Raw genomic sequence first — 18874 nt, forward strand, 5'->3', positions numbered from 1 at the left:
TGTAACTGCTACTTTTAGTTTCCTTCTAACTGGTATCCTTAGCTTATCTATAAATTATATATTATTGCAATAGTTTAATTTTATTGTTTTCCCTCCAATGATTACCGGTATCTCAAATTTGATTTCATTATGATCACTACTGCCAAGCTGCCCCACTACTTGCACAAGATCCTACATTCTAGTGGGAATTAGATTAAAAAAAAAATAGTAGTCTCCTCTTCTCGCTAGTTCTAGTCCCACTTGCTCCATTTTATTTATTTTGGATTTAACTCACACTTCATTAGTTGCTCCTGGAAAGTCACATTCAGGTACAGTAGATAACTCCCCATAGAGAAAGATTAAGGAAAAAGCCCTAGTAAATAAGGCCCTAAATTTGTATCTCAACAGAGCGTGAATTGACTTGCACAAGGTCACAAGGAGCATCAGTGAGATTTCTATCCTGGGTTCCCCAATTCTCATATCTTGTTTGAATAAGCACCCCCCCCCCCTTCCCAAAAAGTTGCCCAGGTTCTAATATAAAGGCCTCCTCCCCGCACTATGGTCTAATTTATCCACTAGGATTCTTGAGCTCAGCCTACCTCTAGGGTTCTGCACATGGAACAGAGAACTGAGTATACCACCCTGAAGTGTCTAAATATAAATTCAGACACCAGGTTCTACTGTCTAAATGTAGTCTTCTAGATTTTAAACTTGCTATCTAGAAGACTATATTTAGACACTAGAACCACTTTCCTGCATCTTCCTTTGTTACTAGTAAACATATGGACCACAACATCTAGCTCCTTCCTAGCACTCTCTAAAATCCTAGCTAGGTGATGCACAATGTCTGCTACCTTCACACCTGGCAAGTTACCAAGAAATCCTCATGGCTGCCACCCACCCAGCTATCTATAGTCCTAATGATCGAATCACCAGTGTCCTATCCCTACCCTCCTTGACATACAGCCTTGAAGATACAACCTTGGTGCAAAAAGATATCACTATCTAGAGAGCAAGTCCCAATCACAGAAAGATGATTCTCTCCTTCCTGGTATCCTTGTTTCTCCAAAGCAGCACAAAGTCTCCCAGAAAGGAATTCCACTCTACTATGTCCTTGAAGGTCTTTCCTCTCTCTTTGTCTGCCTCAGCTCCTCCAGGGCAGCCATTCTAGCTTCCAGCGATTGTACATGTTCCCTGACTGCACTCATGCACAGAACACCTAGCAAATATATGTTTCTCCAACAGGAAAATAATCATACATGTGGTACTCAGTGCAAGATGCTGGATGGGCCTCAACCTACTGCTGGACTGCTGTCTGCATCTTATTTTTTTTAAGCTCAGAAAAAGATTGAAAATTTCTAAGAATTTCCAAGCAATTAACCTTTTAGATCCTGCTCCTTGAAGGAATTATTTCCTTATGCCCCTTTTTACATATCTTAGTTAACTAGACCCAAATTATGGTATAAATATGTGGAACGTTGGTACCTAAAAAGGTTAAACCAGAATTTTATTGGATTTCTATTAAAAAAAAAAAAGTTCTAATAACCTTTAAGAGAGCAAACGAGAAATAATGAACAGCTGAGACTTTACACCAATGAGAATCCTTACAGGAAAGGAAGCTTGCCCTCCACAAAACTAAGTCAATGTTATGTAAGAGAAAAAGGAAGTGGGGCAAGGTGGGAATAAAAAACCTAAAGTTCAGTTTCTGACTAGAAGTTACCATCAGGCCACAACAGAATAAATTAAAGAATAAGAAAAAAAACAAAATATACAGGCAGGTAAAAACCAGCAAGGGTATTTTAGTCAATATGTTTTTTGATTTTTATTTTTTTTTACCTTTTATTTTGTCTGTTATTACTGTTCATTGCCTAGACCTTATTGTGATTAGGCGATTTATAAAATTTAAATAAATCTAAATCTAGAGTTCAAAATACATAATCATAACATACTGACTGCAGAAACGCGGCATTTTCTTCTCTTACTTAGTCTTTCCTCCTCTGGGAAATGTGTCATTTAGCTGGACATTTGTGTACTTTATTTTAAACTTCATTCCTCTTGGGTTGCGCCAATCAAATCAATATGCAAGACTCTGAAGTTCAGTTGCACGTGAGCCTTAGTCGATTATAGAATAGCAGTGTAATATGATTTTTACAGAAGCTTAAAAGCAGCTTCTCTTGAAATGCCAAATGTTGTGTGTCATGGACCAACAAACAACTGTATAGCACTAGTCCACCTACAATGTTACCTTCACAAAATGCAGACAACGAAACAAGATGGACTATTACCAAAAAAGATTTTTCTCCCAACATTTACACCAAACAAAACACATTGTAAGGTAAGAACACAGAAGCATCAAGTGGGGTTTGTGTGACCTGCATATGTATTCCATGATGTGGTATAAATTCCATATTTTCACATTCCCTGGGAAGCTAGGATTGGACCCAAATTGTTGGAAACTATTGGCAATACAAGAACATTTATTTTAATATCTTCCTGATGTAAGTTTTCAAGCAACTGTGTATAGTTAATCACTTTTGAATATTTAGGCCCCTGCCTAATTACATGTTCAATACAAATTTGACTGTGGCTTATACTTTGCATCGAAATGGCACCCTCTGGAAAAATACAACTAATGAACTCCAAAAACAGTAAAGTGTCAATTAAACTGCAGTAAGCAACTTGATTTTATTTTTAATTAAGTCACAGTTAAACATAATAGCCCACTGCTGAAAGCTATAGAAGAAGTGGTTGGAATAATAGAGTAGCATTTTGTCCAATATTGCATGAGTCATTTGGATAAAAGAAGCCTCAAAGAAGATTAACTCTTCAGTGCCAAGGTGACTGCAAGCCTAATGACTGCAGGAATATATTTTTTTTCTTTTGCAAAATATTTAAAATCAAAATGTCTTCATGCACACTTAGGCAAATCAAATACCCAATTACATATTGTAGTCTGAAAGAATAAGATAAGCCACTTCACACAAGTGAGAAAGGAAACAGGACTATACTCAAGGTTTTCGAGTATGCAGGTGGAAGCTGACTAGATTTTAGGCTAGCTAAATTTTACTTGCAGGACAAATGAGGAAAAAGGTAGGGACATTGATAGGTCTTTCTTATTTCTTTCAACAGGAACCAGAAGCTCCTAACAACTGAAGGATGGCCAGGGAACATTATATAGCTAAAGCAGATGCCACTGTTACTACTTCTATTGCTGTACAGATGAATATCCTGATGCACAGTGAAGACCTGGTTCAACATGAAAGATGTCTCTAGGTTGACTCACTCAGAAAACAAGTGGCAGGATGCAGAGAAGGTGGCAAGCAGAGAAGCATCCATGAAAATGAGCATTACATTATTGACATACTTGAGACATCAAAGATGGAAAACTCATGCAGAGGGAAAAGTGGAACTGGACCACAAGATGACAGCTTGACTCAGATTACTACAACTACCAGCCCTATACCTTGACTCAGACTTCCCTTGAGCTGAAGAATCGATATGCAGCCCTGGAAGTGGAGGAGGAGAAAACATCCTAGGATTAATCTAAACTTGCAAATCCTAAAGCAGAGGGTTCAACAACCAATGCACATAGAAGGCTGAGAGTAGTGGTGCTTCGTGATCTGCTTCTGAGGGGCATGGAAGCATCCATCTGCCATCTAACCATGTTGTCCCGGGAAGTGTGCTGTCCTCCAGGTGTAAATATCTGAGACATTTTAAGATTCCCTAAAATCCTCAAGCCTACAGACTACTATCTGATGCTGCTCATCCATGTTGACACAAATGATACTGCTCTGCTCTGGCAGAGAGAAAGTAAAGCAAATGGGTGCACAGGTGATGCTCTTCCCAGTCAAGGATAAATGAAAGGCTGGAGATGAATGGTTGATTAGATGGTGCCAAGAAGAGCATTCAAGCCATCTGGACCATGGGATGATGTTTTAAAGACTGCTGAAAAGAGATGGGGTCCACCTGTCAAAGAAGGGATGCAGCATCTTCCAGAACAGACTGGTACACCCATTGAGAAGGGCTTTAAAGTAGGATCATAGAGCTTGGTTCATAATCCCCCCAAAAGGAAAGCAAATCTTTAAACACTTGTAGAAAAATAGGAAAAACAAAATTGGCAATATCCGGAAAGCTATGTACACTAAAAAAAGAAAAATCCTAGATCTAGAAGCAGTCATGCAAGAGGCTGACTCGGATGTAAGAAACACAGATGCAGTACATGGGAACCATGACCGCTGTAGTTTTATCAGGCTACAATCTGTACAGGAAGGACAGGGTAAGAAGAAAGAGGACTGGCAAAATATTAAAGCAAATGAACTGCAGGGCTTATGAGATAAGGAGGCCGCTCTGGATTAATCTGGAAAGAGGGAAAGGAACACCTATTTATATTGGTGTAATGCAGTCTTCCATTGCACACAGAAGACATGGAGAGAGAATTAATGGAGGATGTTCACAAAAATGCTATGAGAGGAGGGGTGCCTTTGCTAGGTGATTTCAATCTGCTAGATATTGACAGGGACATTCTGGCTGTGGTGTCATTTAGAAGCAGAGAGATCCTGGATTCTCCACAGGAAGAAATGTGCCATCAACTGGAAACAGAATCCATATGGGAGCGGGGCAAGACTGGACCTGGTGCTTAGCAATAAGGAAAATGTTTCTGCTGTCACGGGGGATCACCAAATGGAGTGGCTCAATATTAGAATGCAGGCAGTGAGGGTTCATTCAAGGGTGAAGGTCCTAAACATCAAGAAACTAACTGTCGAAATAGGGGTGTGAGAGTACCTCAATGAGTCGTTTGCTGGACAGGGAAATCTAGGGGGAAGGAGAAAAGTAGTAGGCAAAACTAAAAGGATATATTATAAGGGCAATTATCCCTGTTAGAGTAAATAAAAGAAAGGCAAAGAGGCCACTGGTTTTCTAAAGTAGTAGCTGAAAAGTTAAGGAGAAAAGGTTAGCATTCATTAACTACAGGAGATTGCAGAAAGGAAGACAGGCAACAATATCTGGAAAAGCTGGGAAAGTGAAGAAGAGAATGGAAGAAAAAATAGAAAATAAGGTAAAACGAGGGGACAAGACTAAAATGTTAGTGATAGAAGTGTAAAAGCAGCATTGTGAAATTCAGAGGTTTTAGGGAAAGGATAATATGTAGAGACTGAACAGGAAAAAATAGAATAACTTAAATTGTTCTAATTGGTGTTTACTGAGGAAGGACCAGGACAGCAGAAACTAGACACAAATAGAACTGGAAATGAGCCAAACCTCAAATGATTTTCAGAAGACTGAGCTCATGGGGTACTAACTAAACTAAAAGTGATAAATCAATGGGTCAGACAGGATACAACTGAGGGTATTAGTGGGAATTAGAGAAGTTCTGGCAGCTCGGCCTTTTCAAAGCTTCCTTAGAGTGCGGAGTAATTCCAGAAAGAGGCATTGCTCCCAGGGGCCCCGTGCCCCCTCACATTTGACTCTAGCTTCTTCTTCTACCAGCAGGATCATGTCACACCTGAGTCAGCCCTTAAAGGTGCAGCAGAGGGTCAGGAGGCACTGGGATTACTGCCAGTCCATGATTCTCTGTACCTTTAAAAATCCTAACTTGAACAAGGAAATACTGCCTTTAGGCCAGTCTTGTAAAGATTTGAGGCCACCAGATTCTGTTTGCTTTTGACAGGTGACATTACTCCTGTATAAGTCCCTTGATGAGGAATACTGTGTACAATTCTAGAGACCACACTTTCAAAAGGATATAAATCAGATGGAGTTGCTTCAGAGGGTGGCTAATAAAATGGTCAATGGTCTGTTGTAAAGCATATGGGGACAGACAAAGATATAAACATGTATCCCTAGGAGAAAAAGTGGAATAGGAGCAATATTGGAGACACAAATATCCAAGAGGGAGGCCTCTTCCATCAGAAAGGAGTATCTGAATGAGGGGACATGGGATGAAAAAGAAAGGAGGTAGACTCAGGAGTAAATCTAAGGAAATATATATATATATTTATTTATTTTTACAGAGATGGTAGTGAATGTATGGAACAGCTCCCAGTAGAGGTGTGGAGACAAGGACAGTATCATGATTTAATAGATTCAAGAAAGCTTGGGAGAAATGCAGAAGATCCTTGAAGGAGCAGGAGGGATTGTAGAGATGGACAGAAAAGATAGAAAAGAAAAGTGATAACGACCTGTCATGTTTTTCCATGTCCTTTTTTTCAGGACAAGGGCATTCTTTTGAGAAAATTCTCTCTGTAGCTAATCTCCATCATATTTAACCATAAACCCTCAGCAGCTCAAGCAACTGTATGGAACCACAGTTTTTTCAACAGTTCAAGCGGGATTAAGGGTAGTAGAACCACAAGATAACAAGAAAAGTAATTTCTACAACCTTAACTGTCAAATTTCAGGAAATATGATTTATTGTAAAAAAAAAAAAAATTGCCTTGATGCAACATTTTGTCCACCACCTGACTGGTCTTCAAATTCAATGTATAAACAATAAGGCGTTCAAGCATAATTTATAGTTTCTGAAATGATGCAAAATACAGATTTAAAAAATGGGAGAAATTTTCCTTCACTAATTTTTCTAACTTCTGTAAGAATAACCAGCACAAAATTACACCTAGTGGACTGAGAGCCAGCACACAGTGACGTAAACTCTGGGATAACAAAAGTTAACTGACTTATTCTCTGAAAATGGCCGCAAGAGGCTCCTGCCCATAGTAAGAGCACGCACACATGCTAAAATGTATTAATTGGCTATAAGGTAATGGGTAGGCATATGCAGACACCTGTTGATTGGCTGAAAGAAACCCTTAAGTTGCTGAATACGCATGTCAGATCTCTGAGCAGGCTTAGAACTATATACCACTTGTTTTGTGTTGCTTCTGCTCCTGGAGGAACCACGTCTTCCTCCATAAATAAACCTCTCATTTTTATGACTCTTTAGAGCTGGTTTTTATTGGGTCTATTAGTCAGGGGCTTACCGCCTATTTACACTTCCTTCTTGAACTGGAAGAAAGCTTGAAACCGCAGCCCGCAGCACTTTTCAGGGGTTATAGATTTATGAAACTAAAGAAAACACCCCACAACTGTGCATTAAAGAGAAATGTCAAATCCCAAAATCTTCTCTCTAGTTTCAGAAAACACTTCTGGTGGGACGCTTTATTGTGCAAATCCATTTTTACATGGAATGAATTAGGTTATGGCTACTTATACATAGAAATAAGTTGATAAGAACCAAAAAAGGCCCATCTAGTCTGTCCATTCTTTAAATTTTAAATTTTTTTGGAAGGGGGCAGGTGGGCAAGCATTTTCCTCCTTTGAGTTTCCAGCTTGATTTAACCACGGCTGGGACCTGGTGCCATGAACCTTCATTTACAACTATCTGGGAATTTCCCTTTTTTTTTTTTTGTATATTCCCTCCCAACTCATTTAGCCCATTCACTGCAGCAACAGGCCTCAGCCAGCCCCCACACACACTGGCTCCTTCCAGACCCTTGCAGTCATGGGCCCTAAGATTGGACACTAAGTGTCACCATTGGGAAGTGACTAGTATTCCCTCCCCCAGGAGCTGAGGGTACTGTCTCTGCAGCATCACCAGCACTACCGCATCAACGTTTCCACTCGGCAAGAACCCCCCTCCCAAAAACACACATGACTTACCACCTCAGTTTTGCCGGGCACCTCTAGCCTACTATGGCTGCTGCTCCTGTTTCTAGACTTGAGCCCTCTTCTTTCCTACCCCCCATCTCCTGTGGTTCATGTAGGCGAAACATGAAGAGCTAAATATTCAAAAGCCATTTAGACTGAAAATGTTATCCATCTACATGGCAAGTTTTGGTGTACTCAACCTTTTATCATAGATTTTAGCCAGAAATGTTATCTGACTAAAATCTAGCCAGATAAAAAGGCAGCATCCAAGGTGCCTAACTGGCAAGATCTACTTGTCTAGCAACTTAGCCAAATTAAGTAGCGATATTCAACCTATCTGGCTAAGGTATCAGTCTAACTTTAGACCTTCTATTGAGCACATCTAAAAGTTAGCCAGTAATTTTATCTAACTTAATCTTATCCAGGTATATTCAGTGGCAAAGCCACACCACTGGACTATACCAACTGAGTTAGCCAGGTAAGTCTTATCTCGCTAACTTATTTAGTTGGCTATGTCTGAATATGGACTTTGAGATATTTAAAACCATAGGGTTCTGTATTTATGGAGCCCCACATGATTCAAACATCACCTGCTTGAACCACAAGGGACAATTTCAAGCATCTCATGTTTCAACTGCATGGGCCACAGGAGGGAGGGGGGAGGAAGGAAGAAAGAGTGCTTTAGCTGGTAGCAGGAGCAGCCACAGTAGATTAGAGGTGCGGAGCTGTAGATTAGTTAGAAGCTCCTTGGGAGGGGGGGGGGGGGGGGGGAGGGGACAGAGGATTAGGGATTTAGTTGAGGGCAGGGACATTGAAATTGCTTGGGGGAGAGGAAGAATGGGATTTGGTGACTGAGTGAGTGAGTGAGCAGGGACTTAAGGGAGAGTAGAGTCTCGGAGGAGCAGAGGACAACGATTGGGGATGAGTGGGAACATCAAGGTTTGAGAGGTATAAAGGGAACCTGTGTGTGGCAGAGCAGAATAGGTACTCAGACTCAACAGGGTTTTGGAGGGAGGAACAGAAGAGACCTGGCAATTGGGTAAGTATGAATGGGGGAGTTAAGATAGGGCAAGAGAAGAGGGCTGACAAGTGTGGAGGGGTTAAGAGTGGATATGCAACACTTTGAAGACTACAGAGTGTGACAGGCAGTGGAAAAAGGATGTGGATGCCATGGAGGGATAAGAAGAAAGGGATGGATATTTACAGGGGTGAAAGAGTGAGAATGGGGTTTGAGAGATGGTGAAAGAGGGTATTAGGAGGCGGGGTAAGGTACAGGGAGAAAAGGGTGGGAAGCTAGGGAGGAAATGAGAGAAGGAGGAGCTGGGAATGGTGAGGGGATAAGAGGTAGATGAGGCAGGAGGGTTGGAAGGTGTGAGTTCAGAGAGTAGTCATGACTAAAGAGATTAGGTGAAAGGAGAAGAGGAGTAAGAGAAGAGGGGTTGAAGAATGGGAGAAGGAAAGCTGGTAGATATGAGATGAAAAGTGGGAGCCCTAGGACTGAAGGGTTAAAGAGGGAGAAGAAGGATGAAAATTTAGCTAAGAGCGAGGCAAAGAAGAGAAGAAAATGGAGAAAAAAGATGAAACGGAAAGCTCAACATCAGAGACAAATATAGGGAAGGAAAGGAAGACGACACAGAGAAGAAATGGAAAATAGAACGGTGAAAGTGGTGTTATAGTATGGTAGGGATCCTACATGGGCTACAAGTGTTATTTTTGCAGGGTTTTGTGTTACTTCAAAGTGTCTGGCAGTGGAAGATGTTATTACTGAGGCGACAACAGAATTTAAATATATTATTGTGTATGGTAAGTTTTAAGAGGAACCATCTTGTGTGTTGTTGGGGGTGGAGGGGGTTGTTGAGTGCATCTTACAGAACTGGAGGTGCAGGATTTATATGGAGTTTCTGCCCCTTTCTGCATAGGCTCCAGACATTACTCTTGAATCCATATGAATGAACGATGCTATTAAATACATTTTGATGGTAGTTTTACTGGGTGCTTGAAACTAGTCAGGGTTTTTAAAAATTGCATATTTCGTTGGACCTTTTCTTAATGTGACTTTTATGGCCAGTATAAAGGCTATGCTGTGGGGGTAGGCGTGATATGTGAAAATGTCACTTCAGCTTGCCCCCTGTCCCTCCCCCCCCAAACAAGACATAGCACCGACTAAGGAGCAGAGTCCTGGCCTGGAAATCAGACTGAGTTTTCTGCATGGTGGCATGTGATACTGTTACTCGGCTGCTGGGCCAGTTCAAGTCGACCCATTCTGATTCAATACCATGAGGTATAGGAACCACTGCCACTTGGCACCCATCCTGGGCATGAATTGTATTTTCTGAAGCAAGATAAAATTAGGATTTCAGAAATCGTGTGGTTATGTTTTCCTCCCCCAAGTTCTCGCCCCTAGGGATTCTTGAGCTGAACCAAAGGTGTAAAACAGAGGCTGAGTGGCCTATGTGAGGTTCAGGCAACTCAACTACAAGCAGGAAGTACTGGCTGCAACAAACGAGAAACATGCCCTCGCCACAAGCTTCCCCGTGCATGCAAAGAGTAGGATGAAAAATGGTACCAGGCCAAGGTGACATGGTGGCAACTATGTTGCACTTTATACAAAGTAGTACTAGATATTTGTCACAGCTAGTGAGAGTCATTATACACACAAAGTCACTAGTTACTGTGTTTTTTTTTTGTTTTTTTTTTAAACAGAATAAGCATCAAAAATACTAGATGTCCCCCGTTCAAGGTTTAGGGAAAGGAATAGTCTCTTACCTGGAAATTTTATTTCTGTGAATGTGTGTGTCATCCTAATCTGAAGACTCTCCAAAATAAGGATTGGGAAACTCTTCTCCAGGGGTGATGGTTGGTATTTTCTACAGTTTTTCAAATTTGTCAATGACTCTGGCAGATACAAAGGGTCTTCAAATTAAACGCAGGTACCATAATCTCCAAATCAACTTCTCTTTTTCCTATTTGGAAAGAAAGTACAAAAGAAGAAATAACGTAAGAAGAACTTCCACCACCAAAAAGTATATTTTTAAAAATGAGGAAGTTCTTTGCTATCTGGTATCGTGGAAAAGAAATGACTGAAATATGTCTTGAAACAGTGATTCATCAGTTATGCATTATATTATTAGCTGATAGGGCTGACAAAAAATAAATAGTTTCGGCTACATTATGCACTCACTTTTCCAGCTTTTCGCCCTCTCCCTTCCAGAGGATCTCCCACACACTGGCTCACTGACATTTTCTCTCATACACTGTCCCCCCTCCTGCACGGTCATTCTAGTGCCCATATTACCCTCCTCTCTCATTCCCACAGTCTGGGTCCCTCTGGCTCACTCACACAGCTCCGGTTTGCCTTTTTTCTGCACTCATATGCTTTAGGGACTGCTAGCTTTCTTTAGAACTCTCCTAGGTTCTATTTAACAATAGTGCACGCTTTTGCTGCCCAGACGCATGGGAAATGAATTACTTGGTAAAATCTTTAAACCTCAGTTTTCTGTCCATACTCATTCCCACAGTCCCATTTTGGGTGAGAAATCCTGAGGTCAGCAAAAGACTCCAATCCATCAATAGATGCCCCCAAACCTTCCAGCAAATAGGTGATTTTGAGCATAACAGTGTATGACCAATGCTAGCCAATTTTATAGAGAGAGACAGAAGAAACAGAAAAGTATTTATAAACTAAGGTGAACCTGATTTAAGTCCAGTTCATGTAAACCATGATTTAAGTCACTGGTCTTGAAGCCTCTGTTTAAACAATTGTTTTCCATAAAAAAAAAAGTATTTTTTTTCCATCAGCCTTAATTAAGACAGATTTAAGGTTTCCTTTTTAGCAGGCACACAATATATAGATATATTATACATTCTCTCTCTCTGGCAGTTGTGACCTTATTCTGAAAAGCTTTCTGAATAGATTTCAATGGACCCAAAATTGTATCTGGGATCCAGTCTTATGGCGTTCCTAGAGAACCTCTTGTAGACTTCGTAAAGACTTAAAGAAAGGCACTCTACCCACTGTGACCTGGTGCTCTGCTAGTAGAGTCCACCAAGTATCTCTGATCACTTTACCTTTAGCTCCTACACTATGACTTTATGTCTTTAGAGATCATCCTTTTATCAGGCAGTATGCGGGACTTTAGCGATGACAGGTGTGATGACCTACCCATAGAATGCATCGCCTGCCCTGAAAATTTATTTTTGCAGTCAAAGCCTTTACCTCTTTCTAAAAGTGCAAAATGTATGACAAAATAATTTGACTAGCATGTCAAAAACATTCCCAGAATATCCATGGTTAATCTAGGACCCTCCCCCCAACACCTGTTCATGGATGTGAACGTAAATCACTCAGAACGTGTGCACCAACTATCTGCTTCAGTTGGCCTTGGGAAATAAAATAAAGTCTCAATTCAGTTTTCTGATCTGCCTTAAAAAAAAAACCAAACAACCAAAACACCCCCCACCCACACAACACACACCCTTCAAAATATATCCTATACATCCATCCATTTCAGGGAGATTCAGAGGGACTTACGAAACAAAAGATCATAACCAGCAATAAAACTATAAAATTATGACCACATAATATAATTAAACAGTTAAGCCCCAGTTTAAAATACAATATTATTTGCCCCATTACAAAGCAGCCAGGACAAGACCCATTCCAATTTCTCTCCCTTTCTGTCCCAATCCCCTTCGCTCACAGAAGGGTTTAGAGCATAGACAAATCTATTTGCACTCCCCCCATGCCTCAAACCCTCCTTTTTCAAAGAGTTGGGATGCAATACTCCCTTTATCACAGGGAAGATGGGTCAGAGTCTGGCACACAACCCACCCCAGCCCTCTTTCCCAACCAGCTCTCCCTCAAGACACTCACCCTCCAACATGCTTCCCCCACCCCTAAAAGCAAAAAAACCCTCCAGTACAAGTGACACAAAAAGCAAAAGGGCTGAGTGCCTTGAATGCTGGCCAGCATCCATAGGCACCGAGCCCGAAGAACGGTTCACAGCTTCTGGAGCCCTCTAAATACCCAAAGCAGCACCCACCACAGTGAACTTCATCCCAACAGTCTCGGGTGGAATATATGCACAAAAAAACACCCCTTCCCTAAATCCTTACTAGAAGTTAATATTCTTATTCCATTCTGCTATTTTTGAACTGTGATATATCTTACAATCAATGACTATGTAGTTTTATGTTAAAACAGCAACTTTAAAATAAAAATGGGATTTATCATTTTTATCCAACCTGTTGTAAACTAAAATCAGCTGTGAAGGCTAAAACAGAACTGAAAAATGGGGGTATTTAACATCTTTCTCTACCAATGCATATGCAAACAATTTAAATTAATGCAGTTGAAAGATAACATCCAGTATCTTATTTAAAATCAAATGCAATAGGAGTTACACTGAACATAAAAATTGATTAGAGCGCACAGACGCTTATTGTGTGGCTCTCTTCTGGGGAGAAAACCGGCTTCTGAAAATCATCCGTAACGCCACAAAACAGAAGGAAAGGCAAAGCAACTTTCCTTTTCCCCCATTAATAAGATTTCGGTGGAGGATCTGCTGCCTCCCAGGTTAATTAGACACTCCCAGCCGGTTACTCTTGCAGCTTATGCTAATTTACCCCTCAGATACCACGACCATTTCCTGCAATGGTGCTTCCTCCCTCTTTTGAAGAATCAATTAATTATCAAGGCAACCTATTATGCATTTCCAGTACTCCAAAACTGTCTTGTCAACATAATGTAATACCCTTTGCCTCATGACTCTCTGGCAGAGTCCTTGTTTAAAAATTAATAGGTCATTCCTACTTTTGGGGTGGTTGTGCGGCATACTAAAGAGAGAACGTGCCTCGAGGATATACTGGAACAAAGTTTCTCTCATTTAGATACTTATCTAGAAAGTTCAATATTCCTAACTCCCAGTTTTTTGTACTTTTTTTTTTTTTTTATAAACACAACTGAGGACAGCCTGGTGGCTCGGTGACAAATCCTGCACACTGCCTGATGGTAGATCCAGACTTGATTTTTGGATCTGGCTTCTGTGTCCCAGCCTAGCCGAGAATGCTACACGGAAGTGTTCACAGCCCCTGTGGAGGATTGTCTCTGTCATCAGTCACTGTTTACACTTACTAGCCAAACCTAAGGGGGTCACACCTCACCTGATCTGCAGAGAGCCACAGTCCATGTCCTCCAGCCATACACGGTCACTGTAAAGGCTAGCAGGCCGATACAGTAAAGCGTGGCCGAGGTTACCCTGTTTCTAACCCGCTTTGCACGCACAATTTGGGCGCGTATGCCTAACCCGCGATACAGTATCCGGTTTTACGCGTCCTTACCGCTTACTGAAATCGACGCGTATCACTTTCCGCCCGTGGCATGTATATGATATGTTAATGATCGGATTAGCTATTCCCTCCAATACAGTAATGTGCGCCCCGATTATCGCCTTTTTAACCAGCTATTTTGCCGCGTCTTTAACCTGCTAATTTACCGCATACCCTTACCCTGGCGTTAGTGTGGTGTTCGATCAGCTTCGTACCGGACAGCGCCATGGACAACATGTATATTATTGCTCTGGCGCTGTTTTTCATTCGGTTGAGAAGGAGAATGAGAATGAGAAATGCTCTACTGAGAAACGCTGGAAATGCTCGGCAGATTGGAGAGGTGAACAGGGGAGGCCCGCAGCAAGGAGAACCCATCCGACTGGAGAACCCAGCAGCAAGACCGGAGGAGGTATGTATGTAATATGTTTCGGTTTAGCTGTACCATCCATCCATCAGTGGGCCTCGGAGGTTAGGTAGGAAGGGGAGTGGTTATAAAATAAGGGGAAAAACTCTCCAGGGAGTTGTGAATGGTAATCTGTCCCTATAGGCAAATTGGGTGTGCTTTGCACAGTTCTGTTCTATTCCCTAGATGCCATTTTTTTTAAAGACCTGTTAAAAGGTGATGCTTGTCCTCACAACTGGATTTTATTATTGTAATGTCCTTTTGGTTGGCCTTGGTTCTGACTTTTTTATTTTATTTATTTATTTTTAAATATTTTCACTTTCTAGATGCCAAAATTCAGCAATTCTCAACCTATGGGCTGTAAATAAACAGTGACCCATCAGTCTGCATTTGATACAGAAAGTAGACTCCCATATGGTTACAGGTTCTAAAGTTATAGATAAGAAGACACTTATCCTAACAATTTCATTGCCATTTTTTTTTAAAAGAAATTATGGGGTACTGGTGAAAGCTATTTATGCGACCAATTATTTTTAGGTAGTCTGAGCTTCCCTTAAGATCTTCATAAAGGCATTTACTTGAAGAACCATCTGTGAAAGAAATTCACTGGACTCGGGTGTGATTGGGCCTTTACCAGCATAGGCCGACAATTTTGGAATGAATTCGCATTGGATACGTGGGTTGCTCCAATTACTTGACCATCAAGAAAATGGTTAAGCCTTTGGTTTCAGCAGGCTTTTTATTTTGTGTTGGATGATTTTTTATTGCCAAACTATAACATGCAATTTTTAAACTGCTTCACTTTTGTTTAGGATATTTGTTTTTAAATAGTATTTGAGACATTTATAAAGTGTGTATATTTGTTTTACACTTATTGTTTATATTGTTTTTGGGGTTTTTTTGGTCTTGTTTTTTTTTTACAAGTACCTGGTTGATTAGGCAAAAATATACAAATAAGCAAATAAAGAATTCTGGCACTGTAGCCCAAAATAGAGACCAGATCTGACCAATGTGGAAGCCCAAAAGGAGCAGGTAGGAATTGCCAGGCCAAAAAATAAAGATACATGCAACTTAATAAAACTGCAGTTTTGCAAATGGCAACCAAGGGGTAGGGAACCCATGCCCGCTATCTGGGAATGTGAGACTGACCAGATAGCAGTTCTGTCCGGTTGCTGACCTGTAGACTTTTAACCACTATTCCTTTTTCCCACTGGGAAACCATGGAAGCTGGAGGCCACCACTGGTACCATCAAGGTGGAACATTAATAGATAACCAATGGTCCTACTTTAGGTAAAATCAGGCTAAACATCTGAGAAGTTGTCCAGGCTTGGTGCTACTGATTACTAATTAAAATAGCTCTAGGAAAGCTCCTTTACCTGTATTTTATTGATGTAAAGTCCCCTTCCAGTTAACGCACACTCAAGCTAGAGTATTTATCTGATGCTATAAATAACTCAGAAAGCGGTTGATAATATAGAACATAGAAACATAGAAATGACGGCAGAAGACGACCAAATGGCCCATCCAGTCTACCAGCAAGTTTCGCACTTTTTTTTTTTCTCTCATACTTATCTGTTTCTCTTGGCTCTTAGTAACCTTTTGGTTCTATTTCCCTTCCACCCCTACCATTAATGAGGAGAGCAGTGTTGGAACTGTATCTAAGTGCAAATATCTAGTTTAATTAGTTTAGGGGTAGTAACCGCCGCAATAAGCAAGCTACACCCATACTTATCTGTTTATCCAGACTATATAATTCAGTCCTTGTTGATTGTTGTCTGTATAGACCCACTTTTCTTCATTCCCCCTGCCATTGAAGCAGAAGAGCTATGCTGGATATGCATGAAGTATCTGTCTTTCTCCCCTGCCGTTGAAGCAGAGAGCTATGCTGGATAAGCGTAAAGTAGCGGTCTTTTCTCCCCTGCCGTTGAAGCAGAGAGCTATGCTGGATAAGCGTAAAGTAGCGGTCTTTCTCCCCTGCCGTTGAAGCAGTCCTCATATAATGGAAGCCTCTCAAAATAAAGAATAAAAGGTTCAGCTGAAAACTCCAGACTCAAGCATTTTTTAAATCTTGGGACCCCAGGGATGTGCTGCTTTTTCCAATCTGAACTCTCCACTTTAAATCTCCTGCAACAACATAGATAAATATTATACTGGTTTTACCAAGCTAAGTTTCTACTGTGTCTTCTGTATAAAACTAAACACACAGAGGCAATATGATGCCATTTAACCTTTAAACAGCTCATTGCTTTCTGGGGTCTCGCTTGTGAATAAAGGACTTCATCAACCTGCCAACATGTGATGGCTGTAGCCAAGGGTGGAAATATATTTAGAAAAAAAAAAAAAACCCAAAAAAAAAACTGAGGTGCCTTGTCCAAATTTTTGAAGACACCAAGGATGTTTTCCCTTTACTTTTTCTCACTTTCATTCTTATAAACTAAAAGGTTATATATATATATTTTTTTTTTTCCTTCTTTTCCTTTACATTTTTGTTTTTTTTCTGAATTTTAGGTGTCTAGGTGACCCGGCTCCTGGGATTTTTCCAGCCTCAGCTGTCTAGGGCTACCGAAATGGCACATATTCTAGAGAAAGATAGAAAACTACCATCTGAATGACAGCACTGTTCCTATTTCCAAGAGAATAGCCTCAGTTTAGCTAAATCATGGTTACATAGCTTTATTCCTCAAGAGCCACAAATCAAATCTATATTTTTAAGATGTCTATAGTGAATTAAATGAATTTGATCCAATAACCAAGTCCGTCTGCAAATTTCACTTATCTCACAAAACAAATCTGTTTGTGTCCTCAAGGTCCAGATTGTATAACCCTGCGATCAATAATTTTACCTAGCAATCCCGTTTCATGGACCATGAAAATAAATCAGTTGGTATGCAAGTAAGTTGTGTATATTCAGTGGAAGCTTAACTACAACAGTTTAATTATTGCAATAGAATCTCACTATAGTAACCTGTAAACATCCCTGCATGCACTTTAATAAAAGCTAAAAGCCCACATTGCTTCTAGGAACAGAACATTAAAAAAAACAACAAAAAGAAACAAACCATACCGCACAAGCAGCAGAAAATCCTGGAAAAATCAAACTGTGCAATTTGGCCATATTTGTAGTATCCAGCAGGGCATGGAAGGGGTAAGCTTAAAACCAACATCCATGCAATTACAGTTTTAAAACAATTCAATTTGATCTGGCTTTCACTTAACAGGCTTTCAAGATTATTCAGAACTATACTGAGCATCAATGTAAGTAGAGACCGACAGACAGACATCTCAAACTCATAGCTCTCACAGAAACTGTTGGTCTACTGCTATTAAAAAAGAATAACCACCAAGAGGTGGCAAACAGTGATTCTTATGCAAGAAAAGGACTGTGTTATCCAGCATTGCTTGGCTTACACAAACTCCTTGGGAACGGTTGGTGAGAAGTACATTTAGGAAGTTACAAGACAGACATGTTCCATGATCTGCATTCCTTTAAATTCAGAGGGTCAACTGAACTCTCAAACGCATGCAAGTATTCTGCAGTTCTAATGAAATACCAGGAGAGCTTTAGACAATTGTATTGGATATTGGAGAATATTATGTAGCAGACAAAAATCTTGAGGAAGGTAATTGATAAATTCTGATGTCAGTTAACTGGTATTGCTTTCAAGCACACAGAAGAAACAACAGCTTTCTTAAAAACATACTTTCCAAAGGGAAAGAAGGTTTATGGAGGAGAGTGGGTGTGAGTGTGTCCCTAATAACTTGTATTGGGTATTCTGGCCATACCAAACTTTCCTGATATGTCAGGGGGGTCATGAAGTCTCTAATAAGGAGAGGGATGGGAATGTGGGACACCCCTCCACCTTCTCCAGATCCATGCATTTTTGCAGACCATGGACACACAAACCCCAGAAAGCAGTTCTGGGTGGAACTTCTTGGGTGCTTTTTAAAAAATATATATATTTTCTCTTTCTAAATGCCAAAATTCAGCAATTCTCAACCTGTGGTCTTTAAATAAACCGTGTCACATGCAAACTGTGAGTTGCAAGATGAAGCCACATTAGCCAGAAAGTCAAGAGAAATTCGGGACAGACAGTGAAGAGACAGATTGTTGGGTTTCTGTTCTCGAACAATATTACTGGCTCAGGTTGAAATTTCAGCCAAAGTTTGATTGTTATAATATTCATAGCATATAAACCATGAGGAAGGTTAAAAGTGATGGTTGTTCTGCAGATTTCGTTTTTGCAAAAGCTCTAAAAAGATTGAAAGTTTGCTCTGAGCTTAGGAAATTGAAGAAATCCGTGCAATATCTAGCAGAAGAAATGCTTTATAAACAGTAGCAGACAATTCCAAGGATTTGAGGAAAGGTTTAGAATCTAATATATATTAGTTTCTTGTAAACTGTAATTGAGATTTCATTTTTTTTTTCATCTGAACAAAACTTGTCATTCATTAAGGGGACTTGTTATATTTAGATACAACAGGTCAGTCTTCCTGTGGGCAAACAGACTTCCTGGGGAAGG

At 40.4% G+C, this 18874-nt stretch overlaps 1 protein-coding gene across 5 annotated transcripts in view; it reads right to left on the reverse strand.

The window, feature by feature from the left end:
- The window catches only part of PLXNB2 (plexin B2), a 503243-nt gene that overhangs the window by 356201 nt on the left and 128168 nt on the right, over nt 1-18874 (reverse strand). For all 5 annotated transcript variants that reach the window (XM_029617385.1, XM_029617386.1, XM_029617388.1 and 2 more), the window contains one exon: nt 10390-10586. The gene's annotated coding sequence lies outside the window, so the exon portion shown is untranslated. The remainder of the gene's footprint in view (nt 1-10389; nt 10587-18874) is intronic.

The sequence above is a fragment of the Rhinatrema bivittatum genome, chromosome 9 (genome assembly GCF_901001135.1).
Source record: "Rhinatrema bivittatum chromosome 9, aRhiBiv1.1, whole genome shotgun sequence".
NCBI lineage: Eukaryota > Metazoa > Chordata > Amphibia > Gymnophiona > Rhinatrematidae > Rhinatrema > Rhinatrema bivittatum.